General features: G+C 40.8%; 2 pseudogenes; one reads left to right on the top strand and one right to left on the bottom strand.

Annotated features, from left to right (window-relative positions):
- Nucleotides 1–7,231: 7,231 nt before the first annotated feature.
- On the bottom strand, nt 7,232–9,946 carry LOC143399081 (chondroitin sulfate synthase 1 pseudogene; annotated as a pseudogene).
- Nucleotides 9,947–16,888: 6,942 nt separating this feature from the next.
- Nucleotides 16,889–18,530, top strand: LOC143399070 (KH domain-containing RNA-binding protein QKI-like; annotated as a pseudogene).
- The last annotated feature ends 1,257 nt before the right edge of the window (nt 18,531–19,787 follow it).

Genomic DNA, 19,787 nt, shown 5'->3' with positions numbered 1-19,787 from the left:
CTGTTTCCCCGCCCTTTCAGACCACGGAGCTGCTCATTGGGGGACATTTTTGGCTCCGCCCATGCGACCCAGCCAATCGGCCTCAAGAGCAGGAGGAGTGGGGGAGGTTGAGAGGCTTGTGGGAAGCCGGTGGTGACAGTTGGGCTCTGAGGGTTTTTCCTGAGGAGCTGTGTGGTGTGGTGTGTGTGTATTAAAAATAAAGTTCGTTTCTTTTGACAAGTGGCTCCTGAATTGTGTCCAGCCAGACTGCGGCAGCCCTTCCCAAGCTTTATTTTCAACTCATTGTCACTTTTGGAATGGACAGAAACTTCCTCCCTTTCCCCAATGTAAGTGGCCTACCACAGAGACCATTATTCTGGGACTTTAGGTAATGACATTTGATGATTGATGTCATGACACCAGAGGGCTTTACTGCCTCTCCTGCTACCTGGAGTCTTCCTGATCCATTCATAGAGATGCTCAACATAAAAATGTGTATTAAAGGGTACATGCTTGTTGTATGCATTTTGTGTTGAAAGGTGTGTGTTTGTTAACGGGCAAATATGTTTATGTATGTGTGTTTCTACAATAGCAGGGAGCCTACACTAAGTTGTTAAGAAGGTGCATCAGCTTGCACACAAGCAGGTGGAAGTTATTCAACAATGTGGCTATTGACTTTGAACACATTAGACCCACTGACAATCTTAGGGCACCTATGGTGGGTCCATTAGAAGAAATACTGATTTTTGCCTCTCAGGGACTGGAAAATAGATGGAAAATCGAGGGACACACATAGACCAAAAGTCCCAAGAAGGGAGTTTAGAATGAATCAACAGGTTTCAGGAAACTGAGTATCCTATTAATAAGTGCCATAGGGCTGGGAGTGGGCAGTACTATGGGGCCCAGGCAGTGTCCTCAGGGAGGTAGGAGCATGGTTGACAGAAAAGAGAACACAAATGGCTCTAGAGGGGAATTACAGTTGGGGAAAGGGAGACAAAGCGGAAAAGAGGGATGACCTCAGTGATGGGGACTTAAGCTAGAGATGGAAGGACATTCAAAGATGGAGTGATGTTCATACTGCTCCAGGAAAGGAAATTCACACATTCTCCTGGAGGCCTTAGAGATCTAAGGAGAGACTGATCCTGACAGTGGGGGAGTAAACAAGTCTGCACAAGAGGAGCAAGCACAGGGTGGATAGGTGAAAATATGGAGGCTGGGTTACTGCTGAAGGTCATTCCCTTGCTGTGCAAAATCCTGTGGAAATGCCAGGGTAATATCAGGAGCCTTTCCTGGTCTTTTTGTCTCAAAGTCTTTGACCACATTTCCCATCTTAACTTTGATTAGGTGCCTTAACTTAAGATGGGAAGTATATAAACTAAAAATAAAAAAGACCATGATTTCTGGTTGATAAGGAGGATGTTTATTGAGGGGTTTCTGGGTTGAGGGAGAAGAGCTGGGTTGGTAGGGTTGGGAGGAGAGAAGCTTCCTGGGGTTTTCAGCTCCATTGTAGAATGAGGGTCTGGGACCTAGGAACACTGTGCACGGGACACACTCTTCTCCATGGTGCTCCCTTCATGAGTGACCTGGCAGGTGTATGTCACATTAGATCCACTCATCTACTGTCAGAGCCACGTAGCTGCTGGCCATGTACTCATTCTTGGTCTGTTTGGAGGGCTGAGTGTTCTCCACACCCTGGGTGACCGTAGTGCCATCTCACTTCCAGTCCACAGTCACGGCACCCAGATAGAAGTTGTTGATCTGACACACCAGTGTGGCCTTGTGGCTCTGGAGATCCTCAGAGGAGGGTGTGAACAGTGTGAGCTAGGGCCCGGCCTTTGACCGACCTGCAAAATGGACCAGGCAAAAGGGATCAGTGTTCTGCTGTCCAATCAGGAGCCCCTATGCTCAGTGTGTGAGGAATGTCTTCATGTTCAGGAACTCTGTGTTGGAGCATGTTTGATGTAGAGAGCATGTTGGGGAATTACTTAAACTATTCCCCATGTGTAGGCTTTAAATAATCCAGGATACCTGTGTATCACCTTGCCTGGCACTTCTTAGACCATGGTCTTTCACACAAATGTGTCACCCTTGCCTTCCTGCCCTGCCTCCTTCTGACATCTCTCTAGTCCATCCTTAGACTCTGTCTGTCCTCTGCGCTCTCCAGGACTCCAGTGTGTTCCATTATGGGTCATTTCTGACCTGACTCCTTGGCTTCGAGGGCCAGTGTTTACTAAAGAACCCATTTTCACCCCAATGTATCTCTTCTTGAGTCTCTGCCGTGGATAATGGTTTATCACTCAAAGTCTGTCAGTCTGTCTTGGCCCCTCTCCTTTTGCAGAGTCAAACCAGAATGCCTTGTTTACAGGTCATATCTATAGGTTTCCTGCATTGGGACCTGTTCATATGTAAAAATAGGAGCCTGTGCTTCTGAAGCATGTGCCCTGTGGAGACCCACCTCCACCACTCTCATCTTCAGTCACTCTTCTCCTGCCTATCTGTTACCCAGAGCCTCCTCTTCTTTTCTTCTTCCTAAGTTTCCTGAAACCCAATGTGTGTCTGGGGTTTGTCCCTGGCCAAACTTGAAGATTGGAGTTTCCTTGTACTTCTTATCTCTTTCATGACTTTTGATCCTGAGGTTACAGTCCAGGATGCCTGAGCTGAGTTATGAAATGTTGTTTCCCACTCTTACTCCTTAGTGTCCTAAGTCTTTTAAAGTTCATCATTGGTCACTTCCACAATGTCTTTTATTTCCTCTTCCCCTTAGATAGGGCCTCAAGTTAACTCTTCACAAACTAATTAGAAAAGTGCCCCACAAGGGAGAACAGATCAGAGTACTTCTTATAAACAAGCATGCCAAGACAGACAGGCAGGCAGACAGACAACAAAATCTTAGTAGTTCATTCTGTGCAGTCTCTTATGCTGTTGGGACCCTTCCTGTTGGCTACCACACCACCACCAACTCCCATACCCTATGGAAAATGGTAAGTGATCTCTCATTAAGACAGGGTAGGGCAAAGGGTAAGAAGCCCTTAGAGAGCAGAAATAGATTTTCCCAAGACCTGAGGATATGGAACAGATTGAAAAATTTCAGAAAAGCCACTTACCTAGAACAGTGAGCTGGGTCCCACCACAAAGACATACCACAATGACTGAGGTTTGTACTAAAAGCCATTGAGTCCGCACCTGGAATCTGCTCCCTAAAGATTGGGCAAGAGCAGAAACTCTTGGGCATGACTGGTAGGGTTTTGACCTTGGCACACTGCAGGTTGTTGACTGGTTCTCCAGACACTCATCCCCCTGTTCCAGGCATGCATTACCCATGGCGTTGGGATATGCCATGTGTGTCCCCTATCTCTGGGGTTCTCACTGCTGACAGAAAGGCTAAGCACAGTTACTTCCCAGAAAATCCCTTATTGATGGATAATATTAAGTGGTTATGTGATGTGGGAGAGAGTTCTGAGCTGGACTGGACCTGCTCAACCTCTCCTGGCCTCACTTTAGAACTTCTGAATCTCTTTTACACAAATTCCCAATTGTCCAGCCCTGACAGTTTCTACCCTGGACCCACAGACACTGGGTCATGCCTGACTTAAGGAACCTCCACATGGAGACTCTTCTACTTATTTTTCTACCCATGGAGACATAGTGCAATCCACCACATTCATGAAACCTTCCCTGATGTCTCAGACCACTCCTTGTATCCATTCAGACTTCCATTTATCCATGCATCCATCCATCCATCTATCCATTCATTTATCCATACATTCAAAATCTCTATGAAACACCCACCTATGCCAGGCACTGTTTTGCATTCTGGAACACAGTAAGACTCTCTTAGTTCTTACCCTCATATTTTCCTGAAACTTCTCAAGTCAAGGTCTAAAAGGCCATTGTCTCAATCTGTAGGTCTTTCCCAGAAGCCTAATGTCTCTGCAGGAGTTCCCTTTTTCTGGTCATTCTCTTCTCCTTGGTTGTGGAGAAGCCCTACTCTCTTGCTCCCATTTCTTCCTTTTCTCCTTGACCCATGCATAGCTGATGACCCTAGACTATCATCAGGTGCATTTTTTCCTTGTATCCTTCCCACTGTTTCTGATTTGACCCTAACTATGCATTTGCACAACTGTCCCAGGTCCGAGATCCTTATTTATTGCTCTGATGATTCTTCTTGGCTCCAGATCTACATTTATTTTGATTCCTGATCCTATTTTTGCTTGAATGTCTTGGAGGCACCTTGAACTTAACAGCTTCCAACTAAATTTATTTCCTTGAAAATTGGATCCCCTGCAGTGTCCTCATTTCAGCATTTTGTCTCTAAGTCAGAGGTCTGAAGTAATCTTAGAATGCTTTCCCCTCAATTGAGTCACCTTATATCCTAGACCCTATACCACAACACAATATACTTATTAAGATATTCAAAAGAAAAAGGAAATTACATAAGTTTCACTCTAAGAATTGATGGGTGGCTTTTTCAAATCTGAGTTTATCTTTAAAAATAAAGATAGTATATTTACACTGCAAGATTATGTATTACATTGGGTCACCGTTTTTATGTATTTATTTATTTACCTTATCAGCAGAACTAATTAGCACTGGTTGTATTGAAGATATGCAGGAGGTTTTTTGAAACAGATTTAGTGTCATATTAATATGAATCAAACTCTTATTTCTGAATAAGAAAGGAAACATTTATCCTTGCATGAAGGTATTCAAGGAAATTTCCTCAAATTACTAAAAAGTGTCTTTCAAAACTTACAACCTTCATACGTAAAGAAAAAAAAACATTTGCATCAGAAATCAGGAAAGTTGCTCATTCACACTTTTCAATATTCAACAGATTCTACCCAATGAAAGGAGATGAAGGGAAAGAATGTTATAAGAATTCTAAAAAGAGAGAGAAAATATTTCCTGCAAATGATGTGCTAGTCCACTAAAAAACCAACCATCCAACTTAAGAGAATTAGTAGAACTGTTAGAATTCATACAAGAATAAAAGTGGCTGAACATAAGAGTGACATGTAAAAATGATTAGGTTTCTCTGCTGCATAAGCAGTAGTACTTTAGGATATGGAATTGTGGGGAAATTTCCATTTCAATAAAATTATATTTGAAACACTTACAAATAAATAAGATTTATAAATAAATAAACCAGAAAAATAAATCAGATTTTCAATGAATAAATTACAAAACTCTTTGACCAAAGACATAAATGTGATGAATGGATAGGATTTCATGTTCCTGGGTGAAAGTGCTAAGCTTATAAATGTATCAGTTCATCTCAAATCAACCATATATTCCCGAAAGTACAAACATAATACCAAAAGAATGATTTTTGAGAATTAGGAAATTGATACCAACATTTAACAAGAAGTAAAATGGAGAATATGTGTTAAGATTTAGAAAAACAGTAATAATGATGGGTTGATTTCCTAGCAGATACAAAAACATATTATAAAACTAAAATAATCAAAACAAAGTAAAATGAAGCAGGAACAAATGAATGCTTCAAGAGAACCACAGAGAGAATGTGATAAGTCATTGTTTAGCATCTCATGAATGTCTCATTTATATTCAACAGATATCTTCCCATTTGGCAAATAAACAAAGTTATATGCCTCTATGCTCAAACTCCAGATAAAGTTAAACACACATGCACCAAAACAACAAAAGTACTAGAACAAAATAGAAGAGTGATTTTATCATATCAAAATAAAAATCACCTTTCTAAATTTGGCATGAATCACTGAAACCATTAAGAGAAGGCTAAACCGAAGTGACACAATAAAATTAACAATCACTTTATGGTAGAAGACTTCATAAAACAAAGTTTTAAAATAGGCCAAGGTTAAATATTTATAACACATTTTCTAAACAAGGGGTTAAGTTTCTTCTCATTTCTCGTGATTGTCCCACTGCAGAGTGGGGAATTGGGGATTCTGAGACAGAGGATGATGGTATTATTCTGGGGACATAACAATGGTTCTGAGCCTCAGAATTCTCAGGTAGGGGCTAGCTCTGTAGATCCAAGTCCCCTTAAGAACCCTGCCTCCTCTGGTAATATTTAGGTAGGAGAGTATCCCCTACCTCAGCTCTCCCCAGGAATTAGGAGAGACTCTTGTCTCCTAGTAGAATATGGTATCACAGTCTCACCAACCTGGCAAGGATATTCGAGTTCCTTCTATTGATGACTTAGTGGAAGTACAGAGAGGGAGTTTTTCTTGCCTAAGACACAAAGCAGCTTTGTATAAAATCTGTGTCCTTGGACTTGACCAATAACAGCCAAGATCTGGAAGGACCAGACCTTTTAAAACACCTGGGATGAAGCTAGCCTGAAACTGGATGGTGTTTTTTGGAGAAAATTTTAATTCTTTAACTTTAATCACTCCATCTAATGTGGAGAATGGAACCTGACATGAACAGTCCAATATTGACCAGCAAAGGAGGCTGGACATTCAGTGGAAGACTGCACAGGTGGTTATAGGAAGAGAGATGCAGGGATAAAACTCTGGTTCTGCATTCCTGCAGTGTTAGCTTTCCATCATTCTAACAAACACCAGAAATAATCAACTTAAATGGATAAAAGGTCTTTTATGCCTCTCAGGTATGGATGTTTTGGTCCATGATTAGTTGACTCCATCACTTTGGCCCTGAAGTAAGGAAGTCGATCATGTTGGGTAGCACGCAGTAGAGAGGATCATCCCACCTCAAGGCAGGTAAGGAAAAGAGGAAGAGAGAGAGAGAAATGAGGACTCCATTTTCCCCTTGAAGGGTACACCATCTATGACTGAAGACCTTTCACAATCCTCAGATATTAAAGGTTTCACCATCTCAAAGCTGCCATAAGACCAGACCGCAACATCAGTTGCATGCACTTGCTGCTCAACTTCCTGCACTAGAACTTGAGAAGACTTTAAAACAACTTGTAAAAAGAGACAAAACTGAGCAATATTTTTAAAAAACCAGAATGTTACAGTGTTTTGTATCTTTTTGTTACAGTAATACTTCATGAGAATGTTCATTTTTTTGTCATAGGACTGTAGAGAAGGGACCTGGAAGGCATTCAAGAGATTTTTTTTTTCATCCAAGACATTTCAAATCATCCAAAACATTTCTGCTACATAATGTTCAAAGGAATACGTATTCAAAGGCAAACACTAATCACAATTTTGTTCACAAAGCTGAATATTAAAGGAGTCTTATGTAAGAAAATCACTTAGAAATTGTATCCTTGCATGGACTTTAATAGCTGATCTAACTAAAATTTTTTTAAATAGATAATTAAAAATGTTTTGGCCAGCGGAGTTGACTGGCTGCTTTGACTGTAACTTGGATTATTTTTCTCCAGTCACATTTCAGCTAATTGCTGCATGGAATCATGTGATGATGCTTTGGACCACAAACACATTTTGTATTCTTTGGGAATCCAGATTAGGGTTCATGAAAGACAGGGTGCTGGACATGCACTATTCCTACATCCTGGCTTCTGAACATCTTCAAACCTGCTTGGAGAACATTGCTGAAGATTTCCAGATCCTTCATCCCCAGATGAGAATGGAAATTGCCACCCACTTGGGCAAGATATCCCTTTAAGTACCAGTAATGTCAAAAACACAGCTTCTTTAGAAGCCAGTTTTTTTTTTTTTTTTTTGAGTAAAAGGAAAAATGGTTTTCCATGGTAACTTTCTCACCATAAATAATGTTTCAATCACACTGTCTAAAGATGATTGGGGAATGTGTTTGTTGGCCCCAAACTGTATTTGCTCAACACTGTTGCAGGAGTTCCATGGTAAACAGCAGTCAATTTCACAGAAGAAGTGCAGATTTGTTAATAATTGAGAACATCCCACCCTGAGGGCCAGAACAATTGAAAATTCTACAGACACAGGCAAAATCTTCATATCACTTTTAGGGTACTTACTGCTATAATCTCTCATCTGTTCTACTAGTTTAGCCTTATCAGGGTTGGAGTCAGAATTAAAATGTAGTACAACCACTTTGGTGTTCTGATTTGGGGTGGGACATGTCTTCCCCAAGTTTCCCAGAAACCTCATAAACATGTCAAAATATCCAGTATATGACATTTTAATCTTTGGGCTCTTTGCATTTGTTCTTGGATCCAGGGAACTGGAAAGGAAGAAGCTTATTCAAGGAACTAGAGAGGAAGAATAGGTTTTCAGATTCTGTTGGCCAGCTCCTGAGTGTCTAGTTCCTAATGCTCCACAAACTGGATCTTGCTGAAAATCTGCTATAGGTCTGCATGCCTCCTCACTGGAACTGACATCTTCTTGCCTTTATACTTCCTGTGTAGAAGGAGCAGGTTCAGAATGTACTCTGCCCCATACATGGGATTCACCACAAGATGATAGCCACACAGGATCTACTTATCCATGATGCATTCCTAGGTCTTGGTGGTGGCCTTGATCATTTCCACAACCTACATGAAGATGTCACCCAAGGCTTCCATCTAGGCTGAGTTCATTCCTTTTTTTTTTTGGGGGGGGGAGGGGGTGCAGGTTTGCTAACTCTCCACAGCCAAATATAAATTCTACCCAGTCAGAAATTCCCATTGCAGAATTTCCTCTTGATGGCAGGACTGAAACCTCAGGAAGGAAGCAAGGATTCCCAGATGTTGGTCCTCTTTATGCATCTCGGTGTTGCTGTATTTGCTCATTAGGATGATTTCTCATTGGAACTGTATTGTGTGATGATGCTGCTCTGCAATTTGCTGACTGAGAATGTAGCTATGCAGTTTATGCTGGTAGCTTTGGTTTTTGTTCAGGTTAAATGTGATAGCTTGGAGAATCTTACTGTAATGGAGTTCTCAGATGTACCCCTTCTTGTTCTTTTCAGAATTCTCATTTTAAGAAAAAGCTGATGCATCTCACAAGACCCAAAACACTTCTGTAGAGCTCAGTCCTGTCTGCCTGAGAAACAGGGGCTCACTGATATTCAAGCTCCTCAGAAATCTCTTCAGATAATCTCCTTTGATATAAAGATCATCATCTGCTTCCAGATCACTGTCTAAGTGGTGCTCATGCATATACTTAAGCATCATAAAAGTCTTCTGGGGTGGGCAAGTGCCATCCACACCCCGCAGTGGCACTTCTGGAATTGGTACAGATGTGTCTGAACCCTCAGTAGAGAAAAACTCCACTATCCCAAGAATTGTCTTAGGTCATGTTCTGAAGGTGGACACAGCAGGAGTCTGAAGTATTTCTGGGTGGTCATTACTCCCACAAAGAGGAGGTTCCTGTCATATGAGGCCACCAACTGGGAAAAGCCTTGTGCCTCACAGACATCTTCCTGTGCCCTGCAGGCCTGGGTCCTTTTGCTGTGCCCACAGTCCTCCAGTCTGCTATGTCACAACTGACCCACGGGTCTCACTGGTTGTAGCTCTGAAGCACAGAGAAGAACAAGCCTGTGAGGCCAGCACAAAGCCCAGCAGGAGCCAGATCTGAGGCAACAAGCAGAGCTAGGCTCGCCAACTTGCCTGGAGCCATGCCCATGCCAATCTGCCTGCAGGGCCGCTCCCACCACCTATGTTCAGGAACCCACCACCACAGCTTCCAGTGGCAGAGACCAGCTTGCCCTCATGATGGTCCCAGATGCTCAGCGGGTGACTAGGGCCTGGTCCCAGATGCTCAGCGGGTGACTAGGGCCAGCCATGCCCATGGCGGCTGCAGAGCTGACAGCAGGCCTGGTGCTGAAGATTCATTATGCATACCTGCCCACACACCACAGTGACCTGCTCCTTTAAGAGTAGAACATGCCCTGTTCATGCAAGCTGCATCTCCTGAGCAACACCGCCATGACTATTCTTCCTTTTCCATGGAAGTGTGGGGGCAGTGCAAAGGCAATGGCAATGGCACCTGCTCAGAGATCTTGTCCTGCCCTGATGGCACCCAGGCAGGCTCCACACCTGTTCTCCTTGTGGCCTAGACTGCTGCTGCTGTTTCACATGCTCAGACATGGCTCACCATTTCTCTTTGATATATTTTCAGTTGATTTTTATGCAATGTGAGAAATAATGGTCTAGTTTTATTCTTCTACATATTCCACCATGCCCTTCTACCATGCTGTTCTTGTGATAGACTCAGAAGCTCATGGAGACCTGTGAAGCCACCAGCCAAAAATTAATGTGCCCTTCTCTAACTTTTTCCTGTCAGGTATAATGGTCACAGTGAAAAAGAGCTGACCACCACAAATGGGAGAGTTACAGAGCTCATTTGGGGTTCTGGTAGTCCTGCCCAGCATGCAATACTGAGGGGAGTCCTAAAACTTAAGAAGGGTAAGAAATGGGAACTTGAGAACCTGAAGAATTAATATCTCTGCTAAAGGTACTTACATAGCTGATCATAAATCCTAACAATGATATAGTTTTGTAATTTAGTTTCTAACATATTACCATGTGAATTAAAGACAGGAGAAATAAAGTTCATAGTTTGAATCAATAATGGAAATGAACACAAGAATGCCAGTATGCACATCATACTTATGACAACAGCATCATAAACAAGAAGGAATACATGAGGGTGGGAGGAGAGGGAACATGACAATACAACTCAGGCAGCATCATTGCAAACTATGTTGGTATTGATGTAAAGCACATAGAAACCACTATAAATATAAATTTCAAAAATTAATAAAAGGACATGAAAGGTAACAAAAGTGGTATGATGGGGGAAAATAAACAAATCACAATGGAAGCTGCTAGTGGATCAGTGAGGAACCTAAAAAAAAAATGGGTAAAATATATGTAGAAATCAGCACATTGGCAGAAGTCTGTCATTATCTGTGATGACATTAAATGGAACACATGAGTCTTGGTTTCTCAATACCTAAGAAGCCTGCATCCACACAAACTTTCACACAATTTCTGTACACTATTGCATGTGGGGAGATAGGCTTGGGTTTGGCAGATTCTCTTCTAACAGAAACAAGGCACCTGTTGACATGAACGTGACCTGCCATGACTTCCCATGCACCGTCAATGCCACCAATCAGAGACACAGGACAGGGTACATTTTGGCACAACTGGCACAGAGTGAGGCTAGACATACTGACAATAGGCTCTCCAGGGACAGAAGATTTGGGGTCCTCAGGAGAGGGGCTTCCACTCTGTGAATCCTCAACCAGCAAGTGTCAGTGGAAGGGCATTCAGAGGAATCCAGGAGAGAAGCTTTGGTTGCACAGAGTTCAGGAGTGAGGCCAGCCTTGGGGTGAAAAGGAGGAGTCCAACTGTAGTCCCTGAATGGACATCAGGAGTTTTTAATCTGTGTCTGGGGTTGCAGTGACATTGCAGTGATATTCTGAGGGTCAGACTAACACAGGATCACACCCCAGGACACTGGAAATAGCCAAGGGACAAAGAAGACCTCACCAGGGAAATGCACTGAAGGAGGCTGATTGTATGTGTAAGCATGGCAGACCACACTGGTTGAATTTTGTAAGGGAGAACATACTAAGCTTCAGATGCTGTAGGAGGGAGCACAGTGTGAGAATATGCGGCTCCTCGGGTCTATTTCCTTCTCCCAGCATGACTGCATGTGCCTCCTGCTAATCTCAGGGGACTTTTTATCACTGTCCAGAAGTCATCCATGGGAAGGCTTCTCTATCTTAGGGTCTTCCAAAGTTGCCTGCACAGTCTTCTCTGGCATTTCCTCCCACCTCCAGCCATGCATACCTTTCTCAGGAAGAATTTCCTATGTGGTCTTGCATGAGGGAAGGGGGCACTTGGTCACTTCTCCCTGCATGAAAAATGGACAGGCTCCCTGAGGAGAATCTCAGATTGACACTAACTCTCATCTGCCTCAGTTCATAGCCCTAAACCTGGAATTCACCTTAGTTCAGAGGCAGGATCCTCTCTGCTTGAGGAATACTTGAGAATTCATTTTTTAAAGCTCAGCCATGGAAACTGTGATACTGATGAACTTCACAGAAAATAAGGTACCTTAATTTGTTTTGTCTGTCAGGACTGGATTGTAGTGCTTTTTTACATGTCACATAAAGCATGGAAGATTAAAAAAATAAGAATAAATGTGGCCACTCATTGTACATTGCAGAATGAGATGTGTCAAACACAATGTTTGAGACTAAAATTGGTGGTAAATCCATAAATGTAGTCAGTTGATTAAGTAAACAATGTATAACACGTGAAATACATAAAAGCATGTAAACAAGAACAGAAATATTAAATGAAATGCCAAAGATGAAACCAAAGTCCATGTGGGAGATACTAATAGGACCATGAGGAATGTGAGGGTCTATGGTGACCTTATGCTGAGTCACTTGTCATCAGTGGTCTCTCAGCAGGGAGCTGCCCTGCCTTTGGACAGGAATATGAAAGGGCAGCAGCCCATCAGAACTAGACGCAATTAAAAAAAAAAAAAAAAAAACAGCTCAGAAGAATTGGAAAAGTGGCAAAGGATTCAAAACCTGGAAAGTGACTGTAACCAGTGGTCAGGGAAGTCAATGGTGATATTTTGCCCAAAGCAGCTTGAAGAAAGTTGAATGCTGAACCTCCAACTCCTCAGTCTCTTCTTTTGTCCCCATAGCTATTTTGAGTGGCTTCCTATTAATAAGATGCCCAGAGGATTCATAACTTCCATGTTGACCAAACACACACTTACCTCCAAAATCTAGAGATGAAGCGAGAGTGGTCTCAGAAAGCCCGGCTGTGCTGTGCATTTGAGGAGAGAAATCAATGAAGAAAGATGTCCCACAAAGGCACTCAGGGACTCTTAGGGTTTGGATATAGGGTGTGCCATAAATATCATGGGGAAGGCAATGCAAGAATCTTGAGAGGAAAAAATGAAAAGGTTGTGAGTTGTAAACTAATCAGTGGTTAACTCCAATGATATAGATGGTAACTATATGCAGGCAGACTGTGGCTGAATGGGTTGTCTGGAGATGAGACTTTGGGGTTTCTATTTTGTTCCTGGTTTCTCTGGGAGACAGAGGTCTCCCTGCTTCCTGATTGTCATGATTCAAGATGCTTTTCTTCTCTATGTCATTCAGCCATGATATTCTGCCTCAGTTTAAAAACAGCAATTGAGATGGCCATGTATGAACTGACAAATCTCAAATCCTGAGACAAAAAAGAAAATTCCTCCTCATTTTTTCTTGTCAGATTTTGATCACAGCAACAACATACCTAACTAGTCATAAACTAGGAAGGCCATTCTATACTCAGAAAGCTGATCTAGGCTAATAAATTCCATGGTAAATATCCTGATGCTCCATCTAGTACCGCTCATTCCTTGCATTTTTATAATGAAAATTGAGCCATATGTCCTAGTTATTCTGGGTTATGAAACAGTTGAAGCATCAGAACCATGCTGGAGGTGAATCCAAGGACATGTAAACAACCTGACCCCTCCTCTCTATGTAGTGGCCTAACAGATACACATATGCAGGCATGAGTCACAAGATTGCAGGGATTCACTTCTAGCCTCCATGGCTTGTACAACAGAAGCGTTCCTTCTACTACCAGAAATATACATGTGATCAATTTTGAGAAATACACTAAAACTATCACATTTTAAACTAAACATGGCACCATATTCCACGTGTGTCAACCAGAAACTCATTGCCACTTCCATGATCACTCAGTCTCCACCTAAACATAATTATGATATCCAGGCTTCATGTAATAAGATGATCCACCAAACTACCACCCCAAAAAATGTGCATCTTTTTTAAACAAGAAAATACATTTTTTGAGCTCAAATATGTTCATTGTCCTCCACCTATGATCTCCTGTAAATTAAATATTGAAATAAAATGTTAACTTTTTTTTTTCCCTTTTGAACCAGGGATTGAACTCAGGAGCAATGGGCCACTGAGTCACATCCCCAACCTTATCTTGTGTTTTATTTAGAGACAGGGTCTCACTGAATAGCAAGGCACTAAGCTATTCTTGAGTCTTCTTTGATAACATGATCCTCCTGCTTCAGTCTACCAAGCAGCTGGGATTACAGGCATGTGACACCAGGCTTGGATAGTTACATATTTTTAACACACCTATGTTAGTTGACACTAGAATCAGACAGAGGAAGGAAAACATATTCAAATATATTCACATTAAAATATTTTTCCATAGAATTCTAATTGGTGATTTCTTACTTCTGTATTCTAATTCCCTTGACCACCAAAAAAATGCTTTGGCTAATGTAGATCTCTAGCTAGTAGTGCCAGGTGGAAGGCACAAATCATCACTTCATACAACATAGGTGCACCAATAGCCCTGCTGAGTTGGATTGTGTTGGTATTCTGACCTTAAGTGCAGTCCAAGGAAGTACTAGAGAACATGCTTCTTTCTATGCATTGCCTCCTTATTTTGAGTCAGCAATGGCAAACTAATTCCCCTGATTATCAGGACCAATCATGACCCAATAGCCCCAAATTGGTCTAATGATTCCTTGTCATGAGTAGCAAAAGGGAGGCTTAAACCCAGGTTAGAGCAGTCATTCTTGTGTCCTGTGTTTAGAACTAAGTCCTCTGCACTAGATCAATAATAGGGTTGAATTACTGAAATGGGAATCAAACATTGTGCTAGTGAGTCACTAGTGTGTGGAGTCATTCCCAGTCCCAGGCCCTAATTCCAGCTTCAGGAATTCTGCATATGCCACAAAAATCATTATGTATTGGATATGGGTGTAACCACTCACCAAGATTCATCTTTGGCTCCTCAAAAGCCAGTCAACCTTTTTGTCAGACCTGGTGTTTTAGAATGTTGGGGAAATGTAAGAGTAGTAATGGCAAGAATATGGCTTGATTACTGCCCTTTATTGGCTGTGACATAAGCATTGTGTTCAGAAGACCCATGTTGAATATCACCAGGGTGGTTAAGGTGTTCACTAAGTACATGGATAACAGTTTTGGCAGAAGCACTGCAGGCAAGGAAAACAAGCTCCCTCAAGGGTAAATGCATGTTTCACTGAGAACTAATGTCAGTCTGCCATGATGAAAGTTCTAGTGTCATCAATCTGCTCTGAGGTACCTGGCCTCTTCCCATAGGAAATAACCTCATATTAGAACTCAGGGTTGGGTTCTGCTGTTGCCACCTGGCTATAGGCAGGTCACCTCTGTGAGTGGAAATATGTTGTCATGACCACATGAATACTCTCTCTTCATGAAAGCTGGACTTTTTGTTCATGAGCTGTTTGGGAAAACGTGTTTATAGGGAAGGAAACCACCTGAGATACACAAATTGAATTAAGATCCACCTCATCATCAGGATCATTTCCTTCTCAGGTCACTCTTTGGAGATTATGACCTGGCATCAAAATACCTTCATGACTTTGCAAACAGAGAGTTTATTTTCTTTATAGTAAAAACGTGATGATGAAAACAGTCACTTAAAATCAACTGCATTTCTGTGAAAATAGAAGAAGCTTGTAACATTGAACAGTGAAAGGACTGCTTTTTTATACTCCCAAATTAGATTATTTATATAACTTCTGTCTCTCTATATGAATACACTACCAGTGTAACTCTGAATCATGTAAAACCGCAAGAATGATAAATTATATTCCATATATATATATATATATATATATATATATATATATATCCAAAATCACTCTACTGTCATGTACATCTAAAAATAAGAAATACAAATTTTAAACAATTATACTATATAGATTTAGAAGTGTTATATTAGTATACTACTTAAATTATGGACTTTCATAAGATAGTTGGTCAAAGAGTAGTTTTGAAACAAACATCCAATTTCTTCAAAGTTGAATTTATTCTAATAAACACAAATCACATTTACATATCTGGCTTCAAATATCAAAGGGTGAATATTATTTCTGTTAACAACTCAGTGGTTAGAAAATTATCAATCCGGCTTCAGTTATTTGGTTAAGTAAATCTACCTTAAAAATGTAAATGAGAAAATAGAAAAAGATCAAACATTTCTGAGAAAATTTTACTGTCCAAATTGACATGTAATATAAATATATAAAACCTTTTTTAAAGAAATGACATGAGAAAAAGTATATACATTATATCACAAATAAGTGTTCATCTTATCTTTGTGGAAATGATACTTCTTTACTATAGTGGGTTATATAACATTATTAAAATAATTATGCATGCTTCTGTAATTTAATGTGGTTAGGAGACTTTGCATAATCAGCTTTCATGGTTTTATTAGACATTTTTGGACCAGAGTCATCAGGTAGCAGCAGTGTCACGCTCACCTTTTACCCAAAGCCTCACCTCCTCCCATAGGACATACACATGGAACTCCTGGGATAGTGTCTGCTGCTGGAAAGTCGGAAACATGGGGCCTTTACCATATGCCCATGCAGAGTACTGGGAGGGAGCCCTGCTCTTGCTCCTTCCCAGATGCAAATTATCCATGATGCTAAGCCTCCTTGACCTTCTCACTGGCAAATTACACAGTTCTGGCTTCATATTCAAGTGATGACTGGTGTTATTTTGTACCTACCAGCAACAGGCTTTGCACCATGAGCTGTTCTTCAAAAGGCATATAATTCTCTACAACAGGTGACATGACAGTTCCCAAATGCCATGGTCTGCATTAGGAATCTCCTAGGGGTCTTTCCCTAAATAGCAGATTTTGTCTCCTATCACCAAGTCCTCTATTAGCATATATAGAGAGGATATGTTTGTCCATACAGCTGGGGACCAGAACCACTGTGGCATGTCACAGTGTCTCCTCACACTGGAATACATACACATTCATCAACATTCACTGTAGCTCATATAGAAGCCTCCATGGTCCTCAGCTCTGTGCCTAGAGCAGGAGCCAGTGCAGAGAGGTACACTGGGTCCTCAGCAGACAGTTCTCAGAGTTACCCCCACCCATACCTTCTTTCTGGCACTAATGCCAAGGCATAGGGTAATGTGGTCTGTGGAGACTGGAATATGGTCAGGGGAAATGGTAATCCCAGATAACCTGATGCAGTTGGTGAAGGACAAGCAGCTCTTAAGCATCCTGTCTAAATTCTGAGGGATCTTCAACCACCTCAGCAGCTGCCAGATAAAGGAATTAGCAGAGTACATAAAGTCATGCACACACGTTAAATGTCGGTACAAAAATAAGAGGATTGCAAAATTTTCTGATTATTTGGGGCCTATTGTTCAGTTATGAGAGAAACTAAATGTGTCTGTAGGAGAATATTCTGATTTTAGCGACTCCAAAATGGTGTGACCACTTTGGAAAGCAGATTGGAGATTCCTTAGAAAACTTTTAATGGAATCACCATTTTACACAGCATTCCCACTCTTAGATGTATACACCAAAGACTTAAAATCACACCCTAGTGATGCAGTGATATCACTGTTCATAGCAGCTGAATTCACAGTAGCTAAACCATGGAAACAATCCTGATGCCCTTCAACATTTGAATGTATAAACAAACTGTAGTACATTTCCAGAATGGAATATTACTCAGCCTTAAAGAAGAATGAAATTATAGCATTGTCAGATAAGTGGAGAGAGTTGGGAATATCATGGAACAGAATAAGTCAATCCCAGAAAGCCAAAGGCCAAATATTTTTTTCTGATAAGTGGATCAGGTCTATAACATTCTGAAGGAGAGTCAAGAGAAGAATGGAACATTTTGGATTGAGCAGAGGAGAGGAGGTGGAGGGGACAGTGTGTGGGGATGAGATGGTGGAATGAGAAAGACATTACTACCCTTTGTATGGTATGATTTAATGAATGGAGTGACTCTGCATCATCTACAACCAAAGAAATGAAAAGCTGTGCTCTATTTGTGTAAACAAATTTAAAAATTTTAAATATTTAGATTTTAATTTTCTTAGTAGGATCTTTGGCACCAGAGGATTTACAGCTAAAGAGCTTGAGGCAGAAACGGGAGGTAAAACAATGGCCTGAGACAAAGTCTCAAAGATAAAGAGAAGGAGGAACAAAATAGAGCAAACTGAATTGGGAGTATATACATGAAGATTTAGATGTACTAATCACTGTGGAAAGTGCTCAGGATAGAGCAAAGTAAACTATAGAGGGCCACTGAAGAATTGAGGCAAATACTGGTACCTGCAGCAGAAAGGGAAAAATGTTCAAACTGAGTTAAAATTATAGAATGTTTATTTTATCCATCCTTAATAAAAATTTGAGAACAAGGTACATCCATGATGTGTCACTGTATTGGGAAAACTGAAGAAGATGTAGTTGATGAAACTTCTGATTCTGAATGACACCTGCAGAGGTGCCCACATTAAATCACCAGACCTTGCCTTTTCTCTTTTGGCAGCAGCCCAGGCTGCTCCAAGGATCATAACTGGGGCTGTTTCTTTTCTCTGTGAAGTGACCCTGAGTACTCTTCTCCAGCTGACCCTAAATGTTGGTACAAAAAATAAAAGGATTGCAAAAGGATGCCTTTGATCAGACAAATACCAACCTCTGTCCTGCCAAAAGGAACTCCTCACACTAATGCTGTGATTGTCCCTCCAGGGCCAGAGGCTGGGTTGATCTGCACACCGTACAAATATCTTACATGTTGGCACCAGCCACTTCAGTTCTCGAGTACTCTATTGAACCCAATGGTGTGTGAGGTGCAGTGGCTACTAAAATTCGAAGGCACAGTATGTGTGTCCATCCTTTCCAAAGGATTATGACTGAAGGTGGAGCTGACACTGGCAACTAACCTATGAACTTCTGTTCTCTGAACTCTTTGCCCAGTAATGACCTGACCGTGCCTGCCTGCTGATCACTTAAATGGTTATTGCTTTTGCTTGTCTGTGGTCAGTGCAGCAGGCTGAGGGACTTGTCTGTTCATTTATCTTACAATCTAGGTGAAAAAAAAGACAAATAAAATGTTGTCTTCCAGCTCAGCTTTCTGTCCCCCAACTCCATCCATGTGTAGGTGAAAGGGGTTCTAGAACCTGTATTGAACAGTAGAGTAAAGCATTATGTCCCAAATCATCCCACAGTACTGATCATCTTTCAATTTCTTATCCCAAGATTAAATTACATATTCATTTAATGTGCCACTGTTCTGACTTCATGTTACACATGCTGTTGTTTTAATTTATTTACAATACAGGCTGTGCCATTATGATATTAATTTTGTTGTTTTAGTTGAATAACATGTAATACTCAAACACTTGAGGTGACAGTGAAAAATGAAACTATAAATTCTTTCAGCTTCATTTCATATATATTTAACTGAATATTTTGGACATTTATCAAAGGTCTTCAATGGGGAAAGAAAATTTATGAAATACTAGATGAGTAACATGTATGACTAATGTTGGCTCTGAACAAATTTTGAAATCTTAGTTGACAAAATATTGGATCAATGAAAAAGAAGCATGAATTTTGAAATCTGAATGCCTTGGTTCTCAGTATTACCATTCTTTTTCTCTTACATATTTGTTTAGTTGTCAATGGACATTTATTTTATTATTTATATGTGGTGCTGAGAATCGAACCCAGTGCCTCACTTAGGCTAGGTACGAGTGCTCTACCATTGAGCTATATCCCCAGCCCATCATTCTTTTTTAAAAAACCTTTTAGTTGTAGATGGACACAATGCCTTTATATTATTTATTATATGTGGTGCTTAGGATCAAACCCATGGCCTCACACATGTGAGGTAAGCACTCTACCACTTAGCTACAACCACAGTCCCTGTATTATCATTCTTTATTGAACTATTTCTTATTAAAGTATACAGTTTTAAGACATATTTTTACAATACTATGTAATTTTAGCATGGTTAGATTGGAGTGATGCCCATATGTTTGTAGAGCAGATATATATATTTTGTCTAGACTTTATTATTATCTTAGTAGTTTTCATGCTCTCT

Source organism: Callospermophilus lateralis, chromosome 1, assembly GCF_048772815.1.
Source record: "Callospermophilus lateralis isolate mCalLat2 chromosome 1, mCalLat2.hap1, whole genome shotgun sequence".
In the NCBI taxonomy this organism is placed as follows: Eukaryota; Metazoa; Chordata; class Mammalia; order Rodentia; family Sciuridae; genus Callospermophilus; species Callospermophilus lateralis.
This window is presented reverse-complemented; position numbering and strand designations above follow the sequence as displayed.